General features: G+C 40.1%; 1 protein-coding gene and 1 long non-coding RNA gene across 3 annotated transcripts in view; both read left to right on the top strand.

Moving 5' to 3' along the window:
* The window catches only part of CHST11 (carbohydrate sulfotransferase 11), a 255,202-nt gene that overhangs the window by 106,952 nt on the left and 129,635 nt on the right, over positions 1-18,615 (top strand). The gene's annotated exons all lie outside the window — the stretch shown is intronic.
* On the top strand, positions 6,002-6,961 carry LOC141132182 (uncharacterized). The gene is made up of 2 exons (XR_012242863.1): positions 6,002-6,464; positions 6,545-6,961. It is a non-coding gene; the product is annotated as an uncharacterized lncRNA (long non-coding RNA).

The raw sequence follows: 18,615 nt of genomic DNA, 5'->3' as shown, positions 1-18,615 counted from the left end.
AGACTGGGCTCAAATGATAGGAAATCTTATACTCTACATTATGACATAAGAAAAAAAAAAAAAAAACGGTTTACATCCACTTTAAGGTTTGACAATAAAACCTGGAAGCTGATTGGTTTCTATTCAGAGCTGCACCAGATTTTTCACTCTCAAGTTTTGGTAAATCAACCCCTATGTGTCCATCTGACAGAATTACAGCAGTCCAGCAGTCAGAATTACAATTTCCAACACAAGTCATAAAGTCACTGCATTTCCTGTCATTTTGTTTAGATGATCTCACTTTTACAGGTGTTCCAGAGTTGATTTTGGCATGATGCACTTATTTTGTAATTCCGTTCAATGCTGGGAAATTATGTGTTTCGTTTTACAACATCCACTAGTGGTTTCATTCCTAAAACAATGAAAGGCTAGACATGACTTTTTCCAAAGTTGGAACTGTTTATGTAATGTAGTGACCATAATAAATAAGGTGCGTGGTGTGGTGTGTCATGCTGTGCATGTTCAAATGGGTAAATGTCTGCCTTGTTTTCACTTTAAGGGCACTTTCACACTGACAGTGCCCAGGCGTCGGTGGTAAATCGCCGCTATTTTTAGCGGCGCTTTATTGTCGTTTTTGCTGCGCTTTTTTTTTTTCGGCTACAGCCGAAAAAGGGTTAGAAGCACCCACAAAGCGCCGCTGCAGCTTAACTGTCATTTTTGCGGCGCTTTTTGCCCGCTAGCGGGACGCTTTTAACCCCCACTAACGGCCGAGAAAGGGTTAAAAGCGCTGCTTTTTTTTTTTTTTTTCCCCTTTTGAAAAGCGAGTGATTTTGGAGATTTTTGAGAAAGCCCCTCCTCCTTTCCTGAAGACTCCTGGCATGTAGGAAATCCTTTGTCTGGGCCTGGAAATCAGGAAGTAAGAGTTTTTTTTTTTTTTTTTTAAAGGTTTAAAACAAGTAAATATGATATGGTTTCCTATCTTTTCTGTTTACTAATGCTAGCAGCATAAAAATGAAAAATGTTGATGAGAAAGTGAAGTTCCATTTCAAGTTCGTAGTTTGCATTATATGAACATACTGTATGATAACATTAATCTCCTTACAAAACACATGGCCTCTCAGACCCTTTAATAAGTTATCACCAACAAGCAGCACTGGTAGTAGTGATCATTTATTTAAATTTGAGGTTTGCGCTAGGAAACATTGCAACATTTCATTTAATAAGAAAATGAAAAGGTGATATTACTGACAGATGTCCTTTAATCTATGGTGACTTTCCGGAAATGAAAGTAACATCTCCACCAGGCCTTAACAGAAAACCAGCTAACCATCAGAGTTCTATCTGCACTGGATAATCAGTTTCATCTCGGCAATAACTGTTTGCTGAGAGCAGTATCATTTCTGCTGCAAGAAAATGAACTTTTTTTTTTCCACCTAGAAATCTTCACTCTACATCTTATTGCTGTGCATCAGGCTACCAGCTAGGAAATGAAAGCAATACATTTCCATAAACTCTCAACAGAATATTTCTGCTGCCTATTTAAAGTACTGTCCTTGTCATGAAACCTTCTGCTATTTCAGTGTAATTATTACTAATTTAATTATGATTATCTAGACCATGAAAAAGGATTAGTCTCTATTCTAAAACATTATGTAGTTTCCCAAGTCATCCTCCATGACAGCAGAACTGTGGAAATGGCCCACCTATAAAAGCAACTACTGGAAAGCCTCTGTATTTCCTGTTTAATGTAACAGAGCCATAATCCTGGAAGAGTCCAGTGAATGATTGGGTTTGACTGTATTTCTTTCTTCTCCTTTTTAAATTTTTTTTTACTTGATTGGTGTGCAGTCCCTTGTATTTACTGAAATTATAGCATGTCACCTTCCCACACCCAGAGGATTTCATTCTTTGCGGTTTGCATATGTCTTAATGTTGTGGGTGGTGACCAGGGTGTCCTGAAAGATGTCATCTAGCTTTGTCAGGGTGAAGATGCAACAGGCCGGTCAAATAATAAACTTCACTTCAGTTCTTTAACAGTTAGGACATGCGGACAACAACATATTTTATAATGCTACAATGATATAACATATAACTACACTAGTTACAGTATAACTCCATTCAATAAACATAAAATAATTAAATGTGTTGTATGCCTCTAATGCCGCGTACACACGGTCGGACTTTTCGTCTACAAAAGTCCAACGGACGCTGACGGACTAAAGCTGGCTGGTAATCCGATCGTGTGTGGGCTTCTCCGGACTTTCAACGGACTTTTTTAGCCTCAAATCCGACGGACTTTAGATTTGAAGCATGCTTCAAATCTTTACGTCGTAAGTACGACGGACCCCGAAGTCCGCTCGTCTGTATGCTAGTCCGACGGACAAAAAAACGACGCATGCTCATAAGCAAAAACTAAACGGAAGCACTCGGTCTAGTAAAACTAGTGTTCGTATTGTAGGTAGCACATTCATCACGCTGCAAAATCTGTGATCGTTGAATGCAGCGCATTTTATTTCTTCTTTACGAAGGCTCTATAAAGAACGAAGGTGTTTTGCTGTTCATAATCAGAGTTCTCCCAAACTGATTTCTGGATTCTTTTTCTCTTTGATCTCATGAATGATATAGTATGCATTTTAAAAACAATGTTTCCATACTAATAATACTTTTTCCCCTTTTTTTTTTTTAGGTTTGTAAAGTTACCACAAAGAACCCATTATTCTGTTTTTTTTTTTTTTATAGTGATTATTTTTTAGTTTTTAGATAAAGTTAACCCAAAGCACCGTTTTTGGTTACGTAAATTTTTGGATTTTCAAGACTTACCACTTGAACATTATTGACATTAGTAATGTATTTTTGGTGTGTTTTTTTTCTAACTCAATGAGATTGTTGTCCCTTGTTAATTTAACATTGTGTGTAAAATCAATGATTTCAAAGAAAAAACATAAAAAGTCTTTTGCTAAACTCAAAAAATGATCCATTTATTCATGGTCAAAATAAAATAAAGAGGAAGTCAACGCTGGAAAAAGTCGGTGTACCAGAAAATTGGGATCTTGCGGAGTCCATATAAGAGGGAGCACAATCTGGTCCAAGAATCCCAGAGATCAACAGCACCAGCAGATGATCTAGATGTCCCCAGACTGTGGTCCTACAACAGCCTGCGTCTTCTGTCAGACCAGACTGAACCCAGGTCATCATTTTCTTCTCTTCCCTGCAGCCTTTCCTCCACGCTGCCCTGCAGCCTTCCCTGTAGCCTTCTTTTGAGGCTGTGGCTCTGGTGTTTCAGTTGTGGCAGGAGGAGGAGGAGGAGGAGGAGGAGGAGGAGGGGGGGCTGCCTCATGTAGTTGGGTGTTTTGTGTTAGCGTGCCCTGCAGCCCCTTATGGATTGTTTCCCCAAATAGGCGCTCACAAATGAGGCGCTGCTCCCTATTCATCTGAAGAAGCCTGCTGGCTAAGTAGCAGCCATAGGATTCTTCCGCTTCGGGGGGGCTCCTTAAAAAACGGGTGGCCTCTTGCATGAGGCGCAGGGATGCGTCCTGTGTGACCATCCCCTTCCTGGCCCTTTTTTTGGGAAGGTGGAGGGGAGGCACTTGGGATTCGGTCAGGCTCCTACTGGGCCCAGCCACCTCACTTGGCCCAGCCACCTCACTTGGCCCAGCCACCTCACTGGGAGCAGCCACCTCACTGGGAGCAGCCACCTCCTGCCTGACACTGGGCCCAGCCTCCTCCAGGATGATGGTGAATCCGGCCTCCTCCAGGCTGTCCATGGGCCTGGTCTCCTCCTGCCTGCCCCTTTCCCCACATTCCTCCTGGATGGACTCATCCTGTGTATAAAAAAAGGACAATAGTTTGAGTATATTTTTTTGGGTTCATCAATGACACACAGTTTGCTTCTCATGAATAGCAAATTCAATGTGAATACTTCTCTTTAATAAAAGAGTCTAATCAGACACCCTAATTATTTCAAGCAGGTGCCAAACATATTTAGCCACTACTGTCAATTGATATGTATACCCAATTTTGAGTGCCAAATTATTTTAGACAATTATAACATCCAGTTAACATCATTAATATTAGTACAGTAAATATTTGTTAAAATAATTTACCTGACTCCAGATGGTCATATCTGGTTCATCCAGGATGGAAGACCCAGCTTGCTCCTCATCAGCCTCTGCTGGGGTGGAGGGAAGGGTGGAGGGAAGGGTTGAAAGTGATGGCCTGGCTTCATTCTGGTCATCCAGAAAACGTAGTTGATTATAGTACCACAGCCTGGGTACATAAACATCATCTGCTGATGCTCCTGATCTCCTTGATTCCTGGATCTTCTTATGCTCCCTCTTATACATGTTCCTCAAGCCCCCAATTTTCTTGAGCAATGTCTCCATTGTTGCTTCCGGGATGGTCGCCTGGACAAAGGCCAGAAGTCTCTCCAGCGTTGACTTCCTCACATGCTTAGCATAATACTGAGGGTGTTTCACCTCCCACAAATTCCTCATCTCTCGATATTTGGAAATAAAAGATGTAAGGAACTCTGGATCCTTAAATAGGGGATTCATTATATCTGGAAAAGATGAAGTCACAAGACAAAAAACACTTTTATTATAGGTTTCGGCTAACCCCTCATCATCTTCTCCCTATGTAGGCCTCATCAATCTATCAAGCCATATAGACCGCTTGCTACAAAGTCATGACCATAAAACCCCAAAAAAATATATTTAAAATTACCTTCGTTTTGTAACGTCCTGGTCCACTATCACCTACGCACAGAACGTTCGTACGACACGTGCGCAAGGGCCCTCTTCATACACTACGCATGTGTGAAACTCCGCCTGCGTCGCCCGCCCCTGACGTTCGAAATTAACTCATGTTCTCCGCCCCCTAATTCGACGCACAGAACGTACGTACGACACGTGCGCAAGGGCCCTCTTTATACACTACGCATGTGTGAAACTCCGCCTGCGTCGCCCGCCCCTGACGTTCGAAATTAACTCATGTTCTCCGCCCCCTAATTCGACGCACAGAACGTACGTACGACACGTGCGCAAGGCCCCTCTTTATACACTACGCATGTGTGAAACTCCGCCTGCGTCACCCGCCCCTGACGTTCGATTTTAACTCATGTTCTCCGCCCATTTTTTGTTACGGCGCGTAGTGGAGTTAAAGAATGGCGGAGACACCTGAAATGTTGACGACCTCAGGTAGTGGAGACAGCCCGGAGGCTGGAACGTCTGCGAAATCTATGAGGCCTAGATTTAAGGCCTCTAATATGAGTTTTAAAGAGATGGTGGAGATGGTGGCCATTCTTCACAAAGACGACTATGATGGCAATTATGGGCCGTACGCACGGCCAAATTTGCGCAAGGCCAAAATCATGGCGAAGGTCGTGGAGACTTTGCAGGCATCTTTTGGGGTCCAGCGCTCCAAAGATCAACTGCGAAAAAGATGGTCTGACCTGAAACTCAGGGAGCCGGATCAATACCGACGTATCCGGAAAGTTCTTAAAAAAAGTAAGTACTTGTCGTGTTTTTCTCTTGTGTTTATTACCTTGTATACTGCTCCATGTGCTTTTCCTTCCTATCCGATTTTTTGTTCATCGTTTTAAACGATCTTTTAAGAAACCTCGTTACATATCTATAGATATATATCTATATATACATATACACATATATATATATACATATACATATATATATATACATATATATATACATACATATATATATATATATATATATATACATATATATATAACTATATATATAACTATATATATATATATATAACTATATATATATATATATATAACTATATATATATATAACTATATATATATATATAACTATAGAGAGAGATATATATATATATATATATATATATATATATATATATATATATATATATATATATATATATATATATATATATATATATATATATATATATATATATATATATATATATTGAGAGATAGATATAGAGATATAGAGAGAGAGAGAGAGAGATATAGAGAGAGAGAGAGAGAGAGAGAAATATATAGAGAGAGAGAGAAATATAGAGATAGGTAGATAGATAGATATAGAAATGTAAAACATTCTTTTTGAAGATTTGAAGTTATCTTAATTTTTTGGCTTTACATTTAGTTAGATATTTAGAGATTTTGTTCCAGATATAGAGAGAGATCAAAAGATTATTAACTATATTTTGAGATATTGATATCTATCTATCCGATATGTCTTTCTAATTTTAAATATTGAGGTAAAATAGGAACTCTACACAAACCACTTCATTACAAATGTTGGAAAATTACTATGTACTAAAATATCTGTGTGCTAATTAGATTATTAATTTTTTGTTTCACATAGGGGAAAAATCACTCAGCCAACAACCAGAAGACAGTCCACCCCAAGCAAAACATGATTGGGAAATAAGCCCAAGTCCCATTGAGGATGTGGAGGAAGGAGAGGTGGGCGACATGGGCACCCCACCAGGTGAGTGTCTGACACACCAGCTTACGGTAATCTATGCATGGCTGCCTTTTATTTTATGTAATTTTTCTACTCTATTTTAGGTGATCTGGTTATGCTTGAGTCAAGCAACAGCGCCACCCCCGAGGATGTTCATGAAGTATGCGACATGGGCACCCCACCAGGTCAGTGTTTGAGACACCAGCTTTATGGTAAGGTAAACTTATGTGTGCATATTTCTAAACATATTTTTTTTTTCATTCCACTTTAGGTCCAAGTGACTATTTCACCACAGACAGTGCCCAACGGCTAATTGCTCAAATCATGGCCTGGAATGGGGAGATCGATCAAATGCGGAATCGGCTGGATCGTATGCAGCAGGAAATGAAGGACATGATTGATGTTTTGGGTCGAATCTAAATGCCCTTTTTTAAACCCCAAAACATCAATCATGTCCTTCATTTCCTGTTTTGCTGACCCCATTCTGGGCCTTCTCTTTTTTTTTTTTGGCAGAACATAAATGGCTGTTTAACCTAATGTAAAAAAGGAGGGCTGTTTCTCGTAAATACCTCAAAAATCCACAAAAAAATAAAAATTGATTTTCAAAAAAACACAAAAAAAAAAAAAAAAAACTTGATTTTCAAAAACCAAAAAAAATAAAAAACTTGATTTTAAAAAACCAAAAAAAATAAAAAACTTGATTTTCAAAAACCAAAAAAAATAAAAAACTTGATTTTCAAAAACCAAAAAAAATAAAAAACTTGATTTTCAAAAACCAAAAAAAATAAAAAACTTGATTTTCAAAAACCAAAAAAAATAAAAAACTTGATTTTCAAAAACCAAAAAAAATAAAAAACTTGATTTTCAAAAACCAAAAAAAATAAAAAACTTGATTTTAAAAAACCAAAAAAAATAAAAAACTTGATTTTAAAAAACCAAAAAAAATAAAAAACTTGATTTTCAAAAACCAAAAAAAATAAAAAACTTGATTTTCAAAAACCAAAAAAAATAAAAAACTTGATTTTCAAAAACCAAAAAAAATAAAAAACTTGATTTTCAAAAACCAAAAAAAATAAAAAACTTGATTTTCAAAAACCAAAAAAAATAAAAAACTTGATTTTAAAAAACCAAAAAAAAAAAAAAACTTGATTTTAAAAAACCAAAAAAAATAAAAAACTTGATTTTAAAAAACCAAAAAAAATAAAAAACTTGATTTTAAAAAACCAAAAAAAATAAAAAACTTGATTTTAAAAAACCAAAAAAAATAAAAAACTTGATTTTAAAAAACCAAAAAAAATTAATATACAAACTTTATTAAAAAAAAATAATAAAAACAAAAATAACTTGATAAAAAAAAAAAAATAAACAAAAAAATTGCTTTAAAAAAAAAAAAAAAAAAAACAAAACTTGATTTTCCCAAAACAAAAAAAAAGCCTGTTTGTGAAAATCAAAAAGCCAAAAATATTTTTTTGTGGATTAGGTATAAATATTTAGATATAATTATATTTTGCTACATTATTAAGATATCATTCTATTTTTGTCTATGAACATTTTATACTAAATGCAGAACGGAATGCATAACAACCATTAATAAAAACATCTCCTTATAGGAATTAAATAAATGTGTGGTTTGTTATTTCAAGGCTCAGTATCATTTTAGTTATAATTGTAAAAAAGTTGTTTACAGTGGCAATGGAGCTTATTTAGACATTTAAAATTACAATACAGTTGGCACTACAACTGCTCGACCATAACCTAGGAGACAGCCCAAAAGAAAGGCAAGCAATAAATATAATGCAAGATTTCATCAATAATTTTTTTATTGTCAAAAATTATATATCCTGGCCCATTGCAATGGCCCCCCTACCCATAAAATAATTAACATATTGCTGTCTAACTTGACGGGCACTTTGGGGGGCCAAGCCAGTACGGACAGTATCCAGGCCTGTAAGGTTGGCTTCTATTTGTCCGGCCTCAGGCCCAACTGTGCCTATATAATTTGTAGAATGCTTATTTAAAAAGTTGTGCAGAATGCAGCACGATAAAACGATAAAATTAAGTTTGTATTCCGCCAAATTAATGGCTGTTTGAAACAGGCGGAACCGGCTGGCCAGAATTCCAAACGCATTCTCAACCACTCTTCTAGCTCTGGCCAGCCGGTAATTAAAAACCCTCCTCTCCGGGGTGAGGGTTCTTTGGGGGAATGGCCTCATGAGGTGCTTGCTGAGAGCGAAGGCTTCATCGGCAATGAAGACAAAGGGGAGTCCTTCCACGTTATCCTCATCAGGTGGCAATCCCAGGCCACCACTCTGGAGACGCTGGCAGAACTCCGTCTGGGCAAATACTCCTCCATCCGACATCCGGCCATTCTTCCCCACGTCCACATATAAAAAATCATAGTGTGCCGACACCACCGCCATTAAAACAATACTGTGGAACCCCTTATAATTAAAATAATATGACCCCGAATGGGGTGGTGGCACAATGTGGACATGTTTCCCATCTATAGCCCCTCCACAATTGGGAAAGTCCCAACGGCTGGCAAAATGGGATGCCACAGTCTGCCATTCCTGTGGCGTTGAAGGAAACTGGGAAATCAAACAAGAAAACCAAAATCAATTAATTTGGAAGCTAACATTGCAAGAAAATTAGACAATTAAAAACATTATTCCCCAGCATCAGTATAACATTCAATAATTTAATTGTTCTGGAATAACTAATACGGAAAGGCACACTTATCAGATTGCTCACCCCCTCTGATGGAACATTGATTACATTTTAGGGGGTTGTGAAATCCCTAAAAAAATTACTTTTAGGACACGCAGGAATTTAGGGACTAAAAAGGCTACAAGACTGCAGTTGTCGCACTCTGCAGGTGCAGTTGCTAACCAGCTTACAGTAAATGAGGTAATGGAAAAAGGCATTCATGTTGCAAGGAGTACACAATCACATGCAAGGGCAATTAATGAAAACACTTTGAGGCTTGCATATGATTTGATGATGGAAATCAGCAGAGCTTCTGCTCATTTACTAAAGCACTGGAACAAATGCACTTGTAGAGTGCACATGCATTTTGCAAAGTGCAACATATATTTGCTTTAGACAAATCAACACCACAGAACATTCCAGCAAATTTTAACGAGGGTGGGGGTGGGGGGGTTGTGAAATCTAGATAATTGCTCATTAGCAGCACACTATTTGGAGTGAGTTTAGGTGGGGGGGGGTTGTGAAATCTAGATAATTGCTCATTAGCAGCACACTATTTGGAGTGAGTTTAGGTGGGGGGGGGGGGGGTGGGGGGGTTGTGAAATCTAGATAATTGCTCATTAGCAGCACACTATTTGGAGTGAGTTTAGGTGGTGGTGGGGGGGGGGGGGTTGTGAAATCTAGATAATTGCTCATTAGCAGCACACTAAATACACTCAAACAAAATACATTCCAAATGAGTAGACTAGGTGGATATGTTCCCATCACTTCATGCTGGGAAGGTTATTGAAGGAAAATATACATGCATGACAAAAAATAACAGTAAAAAATTCCAGCATGTGTGAGGATAAAAAGGGGACATTCACACTATATTGCAATGATGGTAAGTAGTGTTTGAAGCAAGAAATACATCACATTATCAAAGATTACATAAAAGAACATGTGATGCTAATAAAAGAAAAATATCTTACCTTAATATAGTCCTTCTGCAGGACCTGTATGATGGCAGAACAGGTCTCTGGGATAATGATCCCCAGAGCCTGGGGGGAGATGCCTGTCGAGAACTTAAGGTCCTGCAGGCTTCTCCCTGTGGCCAAATACCGCAAGGTAGCGACCAGCCTCTGCTCCGGAGTGATGGCTTGCCTCATGCAGGTATCCTGCCTGCTGATATAGGGGGTCAGCAAAGCCAACAAACGGTCAAAAACGGGGTCCGTCATCCGGAGAAAGTTCCTGAAATCCTCAGGATTATTCTCACGGATCTCACGGAGCAAAGGCATGTGACAGAACTGGTCACGCTGAAGCAACCAATTCTTGGTCCATGAACTCCTCCTCGCCCTGTTCATGGACTGGTCTTGGGCTGAAGAATAAACTACAGCACCAAGCACATACAATGCACGAGCTCTACGACGAGTACGTACAGGTAACATGGCTTCAAAACGGTCGGCTGGTCAGAACGCACTAAACAGAACGCACTGAAGAACAGCAAGGCCTGTGAAGAACGACCTGAAAATCAGGAACGAGCGGCCAATAAAACAAAGATTTCTCAATGCCAACTGACCAAACGCACTGAAAAGCAGATACAAACCTCACAAGCACAGACTGAACAACAGTTAAAACGAACTGAAAAATACGAGTCTCACAAGCGCGAATCGTCTCTCACCAAACTTCTACTAACACGAGATAAACACGAGATTAGCAGAAGGAGCCCAAAGGGTGTCGTACGGGCTATTGAACTTCCGTTTTATAGTCTCGTCGGACTTGGTGTACGTCACCGCGTACTAGGCTGTCGTACTTTTGTGTGGTCGTGTGTGCGCAAGTCCGTTCGTAAGAAAGTCTGCCGCAAGTCCGCCGAAGGTACGTCGGAAGTCTGTCGGACAGGCTGTCGGACTTTTGTAGACGAAAAGTCCGACCGTGTGTACGCGGCATAAGAGTAATAATGATCCATACTAAATCTAAATTTTAAAGTGTATACCTTGTACCAAATTTCCTTTTACTTCCTGTCCCAGAAAGCCGTCTGGAAGTTAGAGACAATCTCCCAGAGTGCGTTGAATTCCCCTCTAAAGCCTAGTACACGCTGACAGGTTTTTTTTGCACAACCCAGTGTGTTGTATGATAAAAACTGACAGCTAAGGGCGGAGCTTACTGTACTAACAATCCAATGTTAGTACATCGATCTCCCCTGCTGAGCTATTGTGTTCTGACAGAACAGTCCAGTCGGAGTTTCCACCCATTGTCTTAGAGCCCTGATCGGGGGCCGGTCGGCTGCTGGTTTTCCAGCATGCTCAGCCAACAGAAGCCAGCTGTTGGATCGGCTGCTATACATATGGGCCAAATGTCAGCTGGTTTTTATTGAACCGGCCGATGTCGCCTGGCATGCGGCCCGTGTGTACTAGGCTTTAGACTGTGATCCCTTGAAGGAATAAGTGTCCCCACTGGAATATTTCCTTTTGTTCTGGGGACAACTTTCTTTTTCAGTGGCAAAGGTCATTAGTACCAATGAGGAAATGGAGGGAGAGAAGAGATGCCAAAAAATGAGATAGAAGGTGGTCTAACCCTTCCCCATGCCATCCAACCATCCAATACTACAAAAAGAAATAACAAGGTTTGCCTAAAAATACACATTAAACAGTTCAAAGCAATCATTCCAATGTGGATTTCAGACCCAACAGATGATTTTCTCTTAGTGTGCCTGTTAATGCGGAACTCCACCCAAAAGGATAAGTTCCACTCTAAGTACTCCTCCCCTCCTCCCCCGCTACATTTGGCATGCAATGTTTTCTTGGGGGGGGTACCTAGTTTTAACAGGTACCTTCTCCCACACACAGCGAAGGTTCTCCTCCTCCCATCCCTCCCTGCAGTCTTCTGGGGCACATCACAGGTCCAAGAAGACTGCTGGACCATTCAGGAGTCACAGTGCGATTCTCGCATGCAAATTGGGCAAGCGGCTGTGAAGCTGCAAGCTGTCACTGCCGGATGCCCACAGTTGAGATTCCAGGGCCAGGGAGAGAAGGGATGGCTTGGGTGTGCACATGGCTGGATCCTGGGACAGGTAAGTGTGTTTATTGTCAGCAGCTACTGTTTTTGTAGCTGCTGACTTTTAATAAACACAAAAACGACTGGAGTTCCACTTTAACTTCCCACACCAGTGCTCGCATCCTACTCTCAACTAGGTGAAATTGTTACTCACCTCGATCTAAGTTGTATTACGTTTGTCTATATATTACATCAGCAAACTAATAATAAATAAAAACCTCACCAAAGGGATCACACATTCACAAGTACTATATAGCCAGCATAAAAACTCAGATCAAATCATCTGTCACAGAGACCAATATATTACATAAAATCCACTGATTGATGTGTTTCATTAGTTGAGGACTTTGTCAAGAGCTAGGGCGATGTCGTCGTAGTATACCTTTACAGCTATTAGGTTATATAAACCAATACTGCTCCCAAACTGCTGGGAATATTGTAACAGTGTAATATAACCTTTTTTAAAATGATGGGAAAAATGTGTGGCTAATAGCTATACAGAAGCAACAACTCAGTTAATGCCATGGTTGTGACAGAGAAAAGAGGCAAAGTGGGCAACTATACATACAAGTATTCTGTGAGTTCCTGATGACCTGACTTTGGCCAGGAGGTACTATAGAAAGAGGGCACTCAGCACAGACCAGTGATAATGGCCATGCAAACAGGGCCCCCTGTTTTCTTGTATAGAGCACCCGTGCAAACTGTTATGTGATCAGGACTGTCTTCTTGCTTTGAAAAACCCACTGGAAAATGGTCATATATTTTTATATTGGGGGTTGCCTACAGAAAAATAAATAAATTATAGGGTTATTTTACATTGCAAATATTGACTTTATTTACAAAACCAATTTATTTAAATTCATATTCTTAATAAAAACAGTTGCTTCTGGTCCAAAAGATTTAATTTATGCCATTAAGGTAGAACTATGCTCCGATGTTAAAAGCAGATACTTTGTGTGAATTGCCCAGTCCATTAAGACAAGCTTGTTTGTTTTGTAAAGGCCCATTGTAACATTTGTACCTGCTGATCCTGCTAGTAGATCCCTTCATATCCAACTTCTTTTTGTAGCCCACTGTAACATAGGCTTGTAACTGCTGATCCTGCCAGTAGAACCCTCCATGTCCAACTTCTTTTCGTAGCCCACTGTAACATAGGCTTATAACTGCTGATCCTGTCAGTAGAACCCTTCATGTCCAACTTCTTTTAGTAGCCCACTGTAACATAGGCTTGTAACTGCTGATCCCACCAGTAGTGCCCTTCATGTTCAACTTCTTTTCGTAGCCCACTGTACCATAGGCTTGTAACTGCTGATCCCACCAGTAGTACCCTCCATGTCCAACTTCTTTTCGTAGCCCACTGTAATATAGGCTTGTAACTGCTGATCCCACCAGTAGTATCCTTCATGTTTTCATAGCCCACTGTAACATAGGCTTGTAACTGCTGATCCCACCAGTAGTACCCTCCATGTTCAACTTCTTTTCATAGGATGTCAATGTTCTTATTCCCTCCTTCACTGTGCCATTGGGCTGGCTAAGAACAACTATTCAGTGTGAAAGTTAAGGTAAATAAGAAAAGCATTCATAAAATAGATGGTTTACCTTCCCTGTGGGTAGTAATCATTCTAAATGGAAAAAACAGTAGGGTTGAGGTGGACTTTAAGAGCCCATAACCTTGAGTCTTTAAAAAAAAAAAAAAAAACTTAATGTAATTTGCTGTGTAGTAAAAATGTAAAACTACTAAAAAAAGTTATTTCCTCATGAAACCTATCAAGGGGAAGAATAATGTATATCACTAATCAACCAAGTGCACACCTCTGCGTTTTGCGTTTTGCGTTTTATGTGCATTATAGTAATGCATAATAAACATGTGTTACAAAAACAAATTTGATAGAATTACCTAAGCTGCCTGCGCCATTATAATGGAAACTGTCAGAAGTAGCATGCGCCACATAGATCAGAGCAGATAAAGCTGTTTCAGGTCTATCTGCGCCACCTCTATTTCAAAGCAAAATAGAAACTAGTGCAGACCTGCACTGGATTAACAAAGGAAAGACGGCAGTTTTCCATATAGAAAACTGCCACAGATACCTGCCAGTTGTATAGGGTGCTGTCAGTAGAAAACACCCATCCCTCCCTCTGCCTGTGCAGTTATTGCACCACACAGGCTGAGCCTGCAGGATTGAAAACCCTCCTCCATAATGAAAATGGCGACAGTTGATGCGGCAGCTGGTGTAAAATCAGCCATGCTTCCACAACTCTATACACTGAAAAACAGGAAGCATATTCCCTCATGATTTCACAAGGGAAAAGTATCCTCATAGGTTAACAAAAAAGAAATGCACAACGCATGTAAAAGACACAAAAACTAACATTTAAAAATCGCAAGCAGAGTTTCATGATAGTGGATTTGAAGAGAGGTGAACAGGGCTAAACTGAAACTTTTTCAAGAAAATCAGCTTGCTTAGGAAAAATTAGATCTCATCTGTGTATATCATCAGAAGCTGCAAGGTGCTGATTGCTGGTCCTTGATGTGACGGAGCGGAGAACAGTAATTTACTCTGCTTCTCACACTCCTGAGAAATATATGTCTACTGCTGCCTAAGCTCTGTGAAGCGACACATTAAACATTGCACCTCCTCAATCCTTCACAAGTCGTTGCTGTTTCTGCACAAGACATTTGTTTGTTTCGGTGATGAAATAAGATCGCTTTGTGTAGAGCTCTGGCCAGCAGCCAGTGTACCACACATCTTCATTATGTAAAAACCTGGCCGGGCACAGGACCACCATTTATAATAGGTACTATGGGCCTGATTGAGCAATGAATTTTTCGTTTGGTGGAAGATCTGTAAGTACTCCCGTTTTAATTTGGCCATGCTGAGAATATCGGTGTCCTTAGAAAGGATGCATTGCACCTATTTTTACATTTATCACCAAGGGTTTTTTCTCTGCTGTAATAGTCTGAGATATTCTTTTTAACAAAGTGCTTTTGTTTGGTGAATTAAATTACCAATTATTTATTGTATGTCATGAGGTGCTGGCCACACTCTGACTTATGCTGGTGAGTCTCGCTCTTGCTGCATTTATACTAGCACTATTTTGACCCTATCACCCGCTTAATAAATTGCTTGTAAAAGCACCGTAAAATGCTTACTTGCAGCATTTCTCCTTTCCATAAACCAGGGATGTCGAACTCCATTTCATCACAGGCCATGTCAGCAGTATGGTTGCCCTCAAAGGGTCAGTTGTATCTAGGATGTAAAGAGTGCAGGGTTCAGGAGTGAGTTATGTACAGAGTGTGGCATTCAGGTGTACAGAGTGCAGGGTTCAGGAGTGCGATACAGAGTACGGCATTCAGGATTACAATACGTACAGAGTACAAAGTTCAGCAGTGCGTTACATACGGAGTGCAGGGTTCAGAGATGTGTTATGTTTAGCGTGCAGAGTTCAGGGGTATGCTATGTACAGAGTGCAGAGTTCAGGATCACACTATATACAATGTGCAGAGTTCAGGGGTGCATAATATACAGGGTGCAGGGTTCAGGAGTGCGTATTGTGCAGCTTTCAGGGTTGTGCTGTGTACAAAGTGCAGGGTTTAGGAGTGCGTTACATACAGAGTGCAGGGTTCAGAGGTGTGTTATGTATAGCGTGCAGAGTTCAGGGGTATGCTATGTACAGAGTGCAGAGTTCAGGATCACACTATATACAGTGTGCAGAGTTCAGGGGTGCATAATATACAGGGTGCAGGGTTCAGGAGTGCGTATTGTGCAGCTTTCAGGGTTGTGCTGTGTACAAAGTGCAGTATTTAGGAGTGCGTTACATACAGAGTGCAGGGTTCAGAGGTGTGTTGTGTACAGTGTGCAGAGTTCAGGGGTATGCTATGTACAGAGTGCAGAGTTCAGGATCACACTATATACAGTGTGCAGAGTTCAGGGGTGCATAATATACAGGGTGCAGGGTTCAGGAGTGCGTATTGTGCAGAGTTCAGGGTTGTGCTGTGTACAAAGTGCAGGGTTTAGGAGTGCGCTCTGCCCCCCAAGCTTTCTCACATCTTTCTCCTACCTGGCCCAGCTCTGCACAGTACCTCTCTGTGTAGGTGGCTCTGCCTCTACTTACAGGGAGATCATTCTGAGAGAAAGTGAGAGAACTGTCCCTGCTGTACCCCACTGTAAGCAGGGATCAGTTGGTTCCAGGAGCCACTGGGAGCAAAGTTATCCCTTGTAAACACAGAAGTTTTCTGTGTTTAAAAGCGACAGCGGAGTGCAGGAGCAGAGGTTGAGAGCCGGAGGTGGTGGAATGGAGTTCCTCTCCGTTACGGCTGCAAAACTTTGTGAGGGCCACATGACAAGACCTGGCGGTCCTTGTGTTTGACATATGTGCCCATAAACCATTTTTTATATACTTGCAATGTGCCTTTTAACTTGATAGGAATATTAACCACTCCAGAAGGAGTCAATTCTATAGCCACAACCACAACTCCCCCTCCCTCCTTTCACGTCTTAGTCCTCGCCTCTTCTGGGAGTGGTTAATTACTATGTGCTGGCCAAGCTTCTCTGCCCCTCCCTTCAGCTCCATACATAACCTTTTATATAGCAGTCAGGGGTGACCACTCTAAGTCTGCTGGGGCTTCTGACATCACATCCAAATTGGTGCTGCCCAGCAGCAGTCTCAGAGCTTTTAGGTGTCTATACATGGGAGGCTAAATAACATAAATGCATATAAACTTATGGAACTATTGTTGTTAAAAGAAATGGTCTGGCAGCAGGGTCTCTTTAAATCCCAAATGCAGCCAAAACTTACTTTGCATGTCATGTTTTATTGTGGTCTGTACCTCTACTGGAGAGATCCTCTTGTCCAGGACATGACCTGATGGGAAATCTCTCCAAGGGCAAGAAGCACATTTTTTTTTCAGAAGGGGTAGAATTTCTGGATTTTTTGGATTTTGATGTCTGCACCGTATATTTCTTGTATGTGTATTTGGGACTGGAATTAAGCATATATACAAAATACATTTTGAAAAAAATGGCTGGAATGAGGCTTTACAATTAATGTTATAAATGTCTAACATTTTTTTTTCATCTACGTTTGGAAGTATTTGGCCCAGCATGTGTGGTCCTTTTTCACTATATTTGAAAATTAGCAATAATTACAGGGTGACAAGGCAACGGCAGTCTCTAATACATATGGGTCTCTCTCCACAGTTTTCCAATTAGCGCTGCATAATATATTAGTACTTTATAAATAAAATAATATATTGGTAAAATGGCTCCTTTTATTTGCTAATTCCACCCCTGTAGGAGACGCTGTATATGAAACACTGTAAACTGTTTAATCATTTATGTTTTGTTTTTGCTTTGTGGCTTCTAGAAATAGACTGTTTAAATGAATCTGGCAGCTGGATGGCTCACAAGTATGCAAATGTATATACATGCAGTATAGTTTCAGCGATACAGCCGATGATCAAATGCTTAGTCAGTTACACAGCAAAGCTACAGTGGTCCGTGCAGCTTCTATATGGCAGTCTGTGGCCATTGCCAAGCATTACAGCAGCAGCCGAGCACAGACTGGAAAATGTTACTCACACTCTATTGCGGGTTGTAATAACACTGGCCAAGTTCATACACATATAGATTATTGAAACAATGTGAGGCCTTGCTGAAATAAGTTTTAAATCTGGTGAAAAGGTTTAGTATGTTTTATTGTGAGCTTTCAATGGTGCTGATGTTAGGTGTTTGTAATATAAAAAGCTTTACTCTACAAGCATGGCAAACATTTTTTATAGATTGCATTTATGATAACAATCCATCTGTACAATTCCAAGCACCATGTGAGCCAATGAGGGAATTGCTGTTGCTTTCTAGAAAACAAATGTCGCACTACCCTTGTAGGTGCTGCTTGTAAATGGTGGGTTCTCCTATCATTTCCAGGGATGACTCTGACTAGACCCAACAACATACTGCCACACTGATTTCCATAAATATGCTTTATTTAAAGCAGAAATAAGCTGTGAGGAAATGAGGGGGTTAACAGGATTGACAAAAATAAATGCAGCAGTTCCGTTCAATAACACAGCAAGGTGAATAGGGATGAATAGGGATGGTGTCTGCTTTTTACTGCCAGTGAAAGGACTTGCCTGAAATGTTCTATGTGAGTGGAGAACAACACTGAGAGTAGCAATAAACAACAACCAATGCAACAAAATCTCTGATATGTAGAGGGAAGGGATGCAGCTATCTATTAGAGCCTAACTACAGTCAAACAGACCCTAGTTAACTACTGGCCAGGGGGTAAATCTGGACAAGGTTTGCCAGCAGGGGGTTCCTTGAGTGTAACACTGCAGGACTCAATCGTCAAAAGAAGATATTTGTAATCCACAGGGTAAAGTAGTTGTATAGCAAACCAAAACATAGTAAATGTGGATCTGATGCCTGCTATAGAT

Source organism: Aquarana catesbeiana, linkage group LG03 (genome assembly GCF_042186555.1).
Source record: "Aquarana catesbeiana isolate 2022-GZ linkage group LG03, ASM4218655v1, whole genome shotgun sequence".
In the NCBI taxonomy this organism is placed as follows: Eukaryota; Metazoa; Chordata; class Amphibia; order Anura; family Ranidae; genus Aquarana; species Aquarana catesbeiana.
Note: the sequence above shows the minus strand (reverse complement) of the source record. Positions and strands in the feature narration are given on the sequence as shown.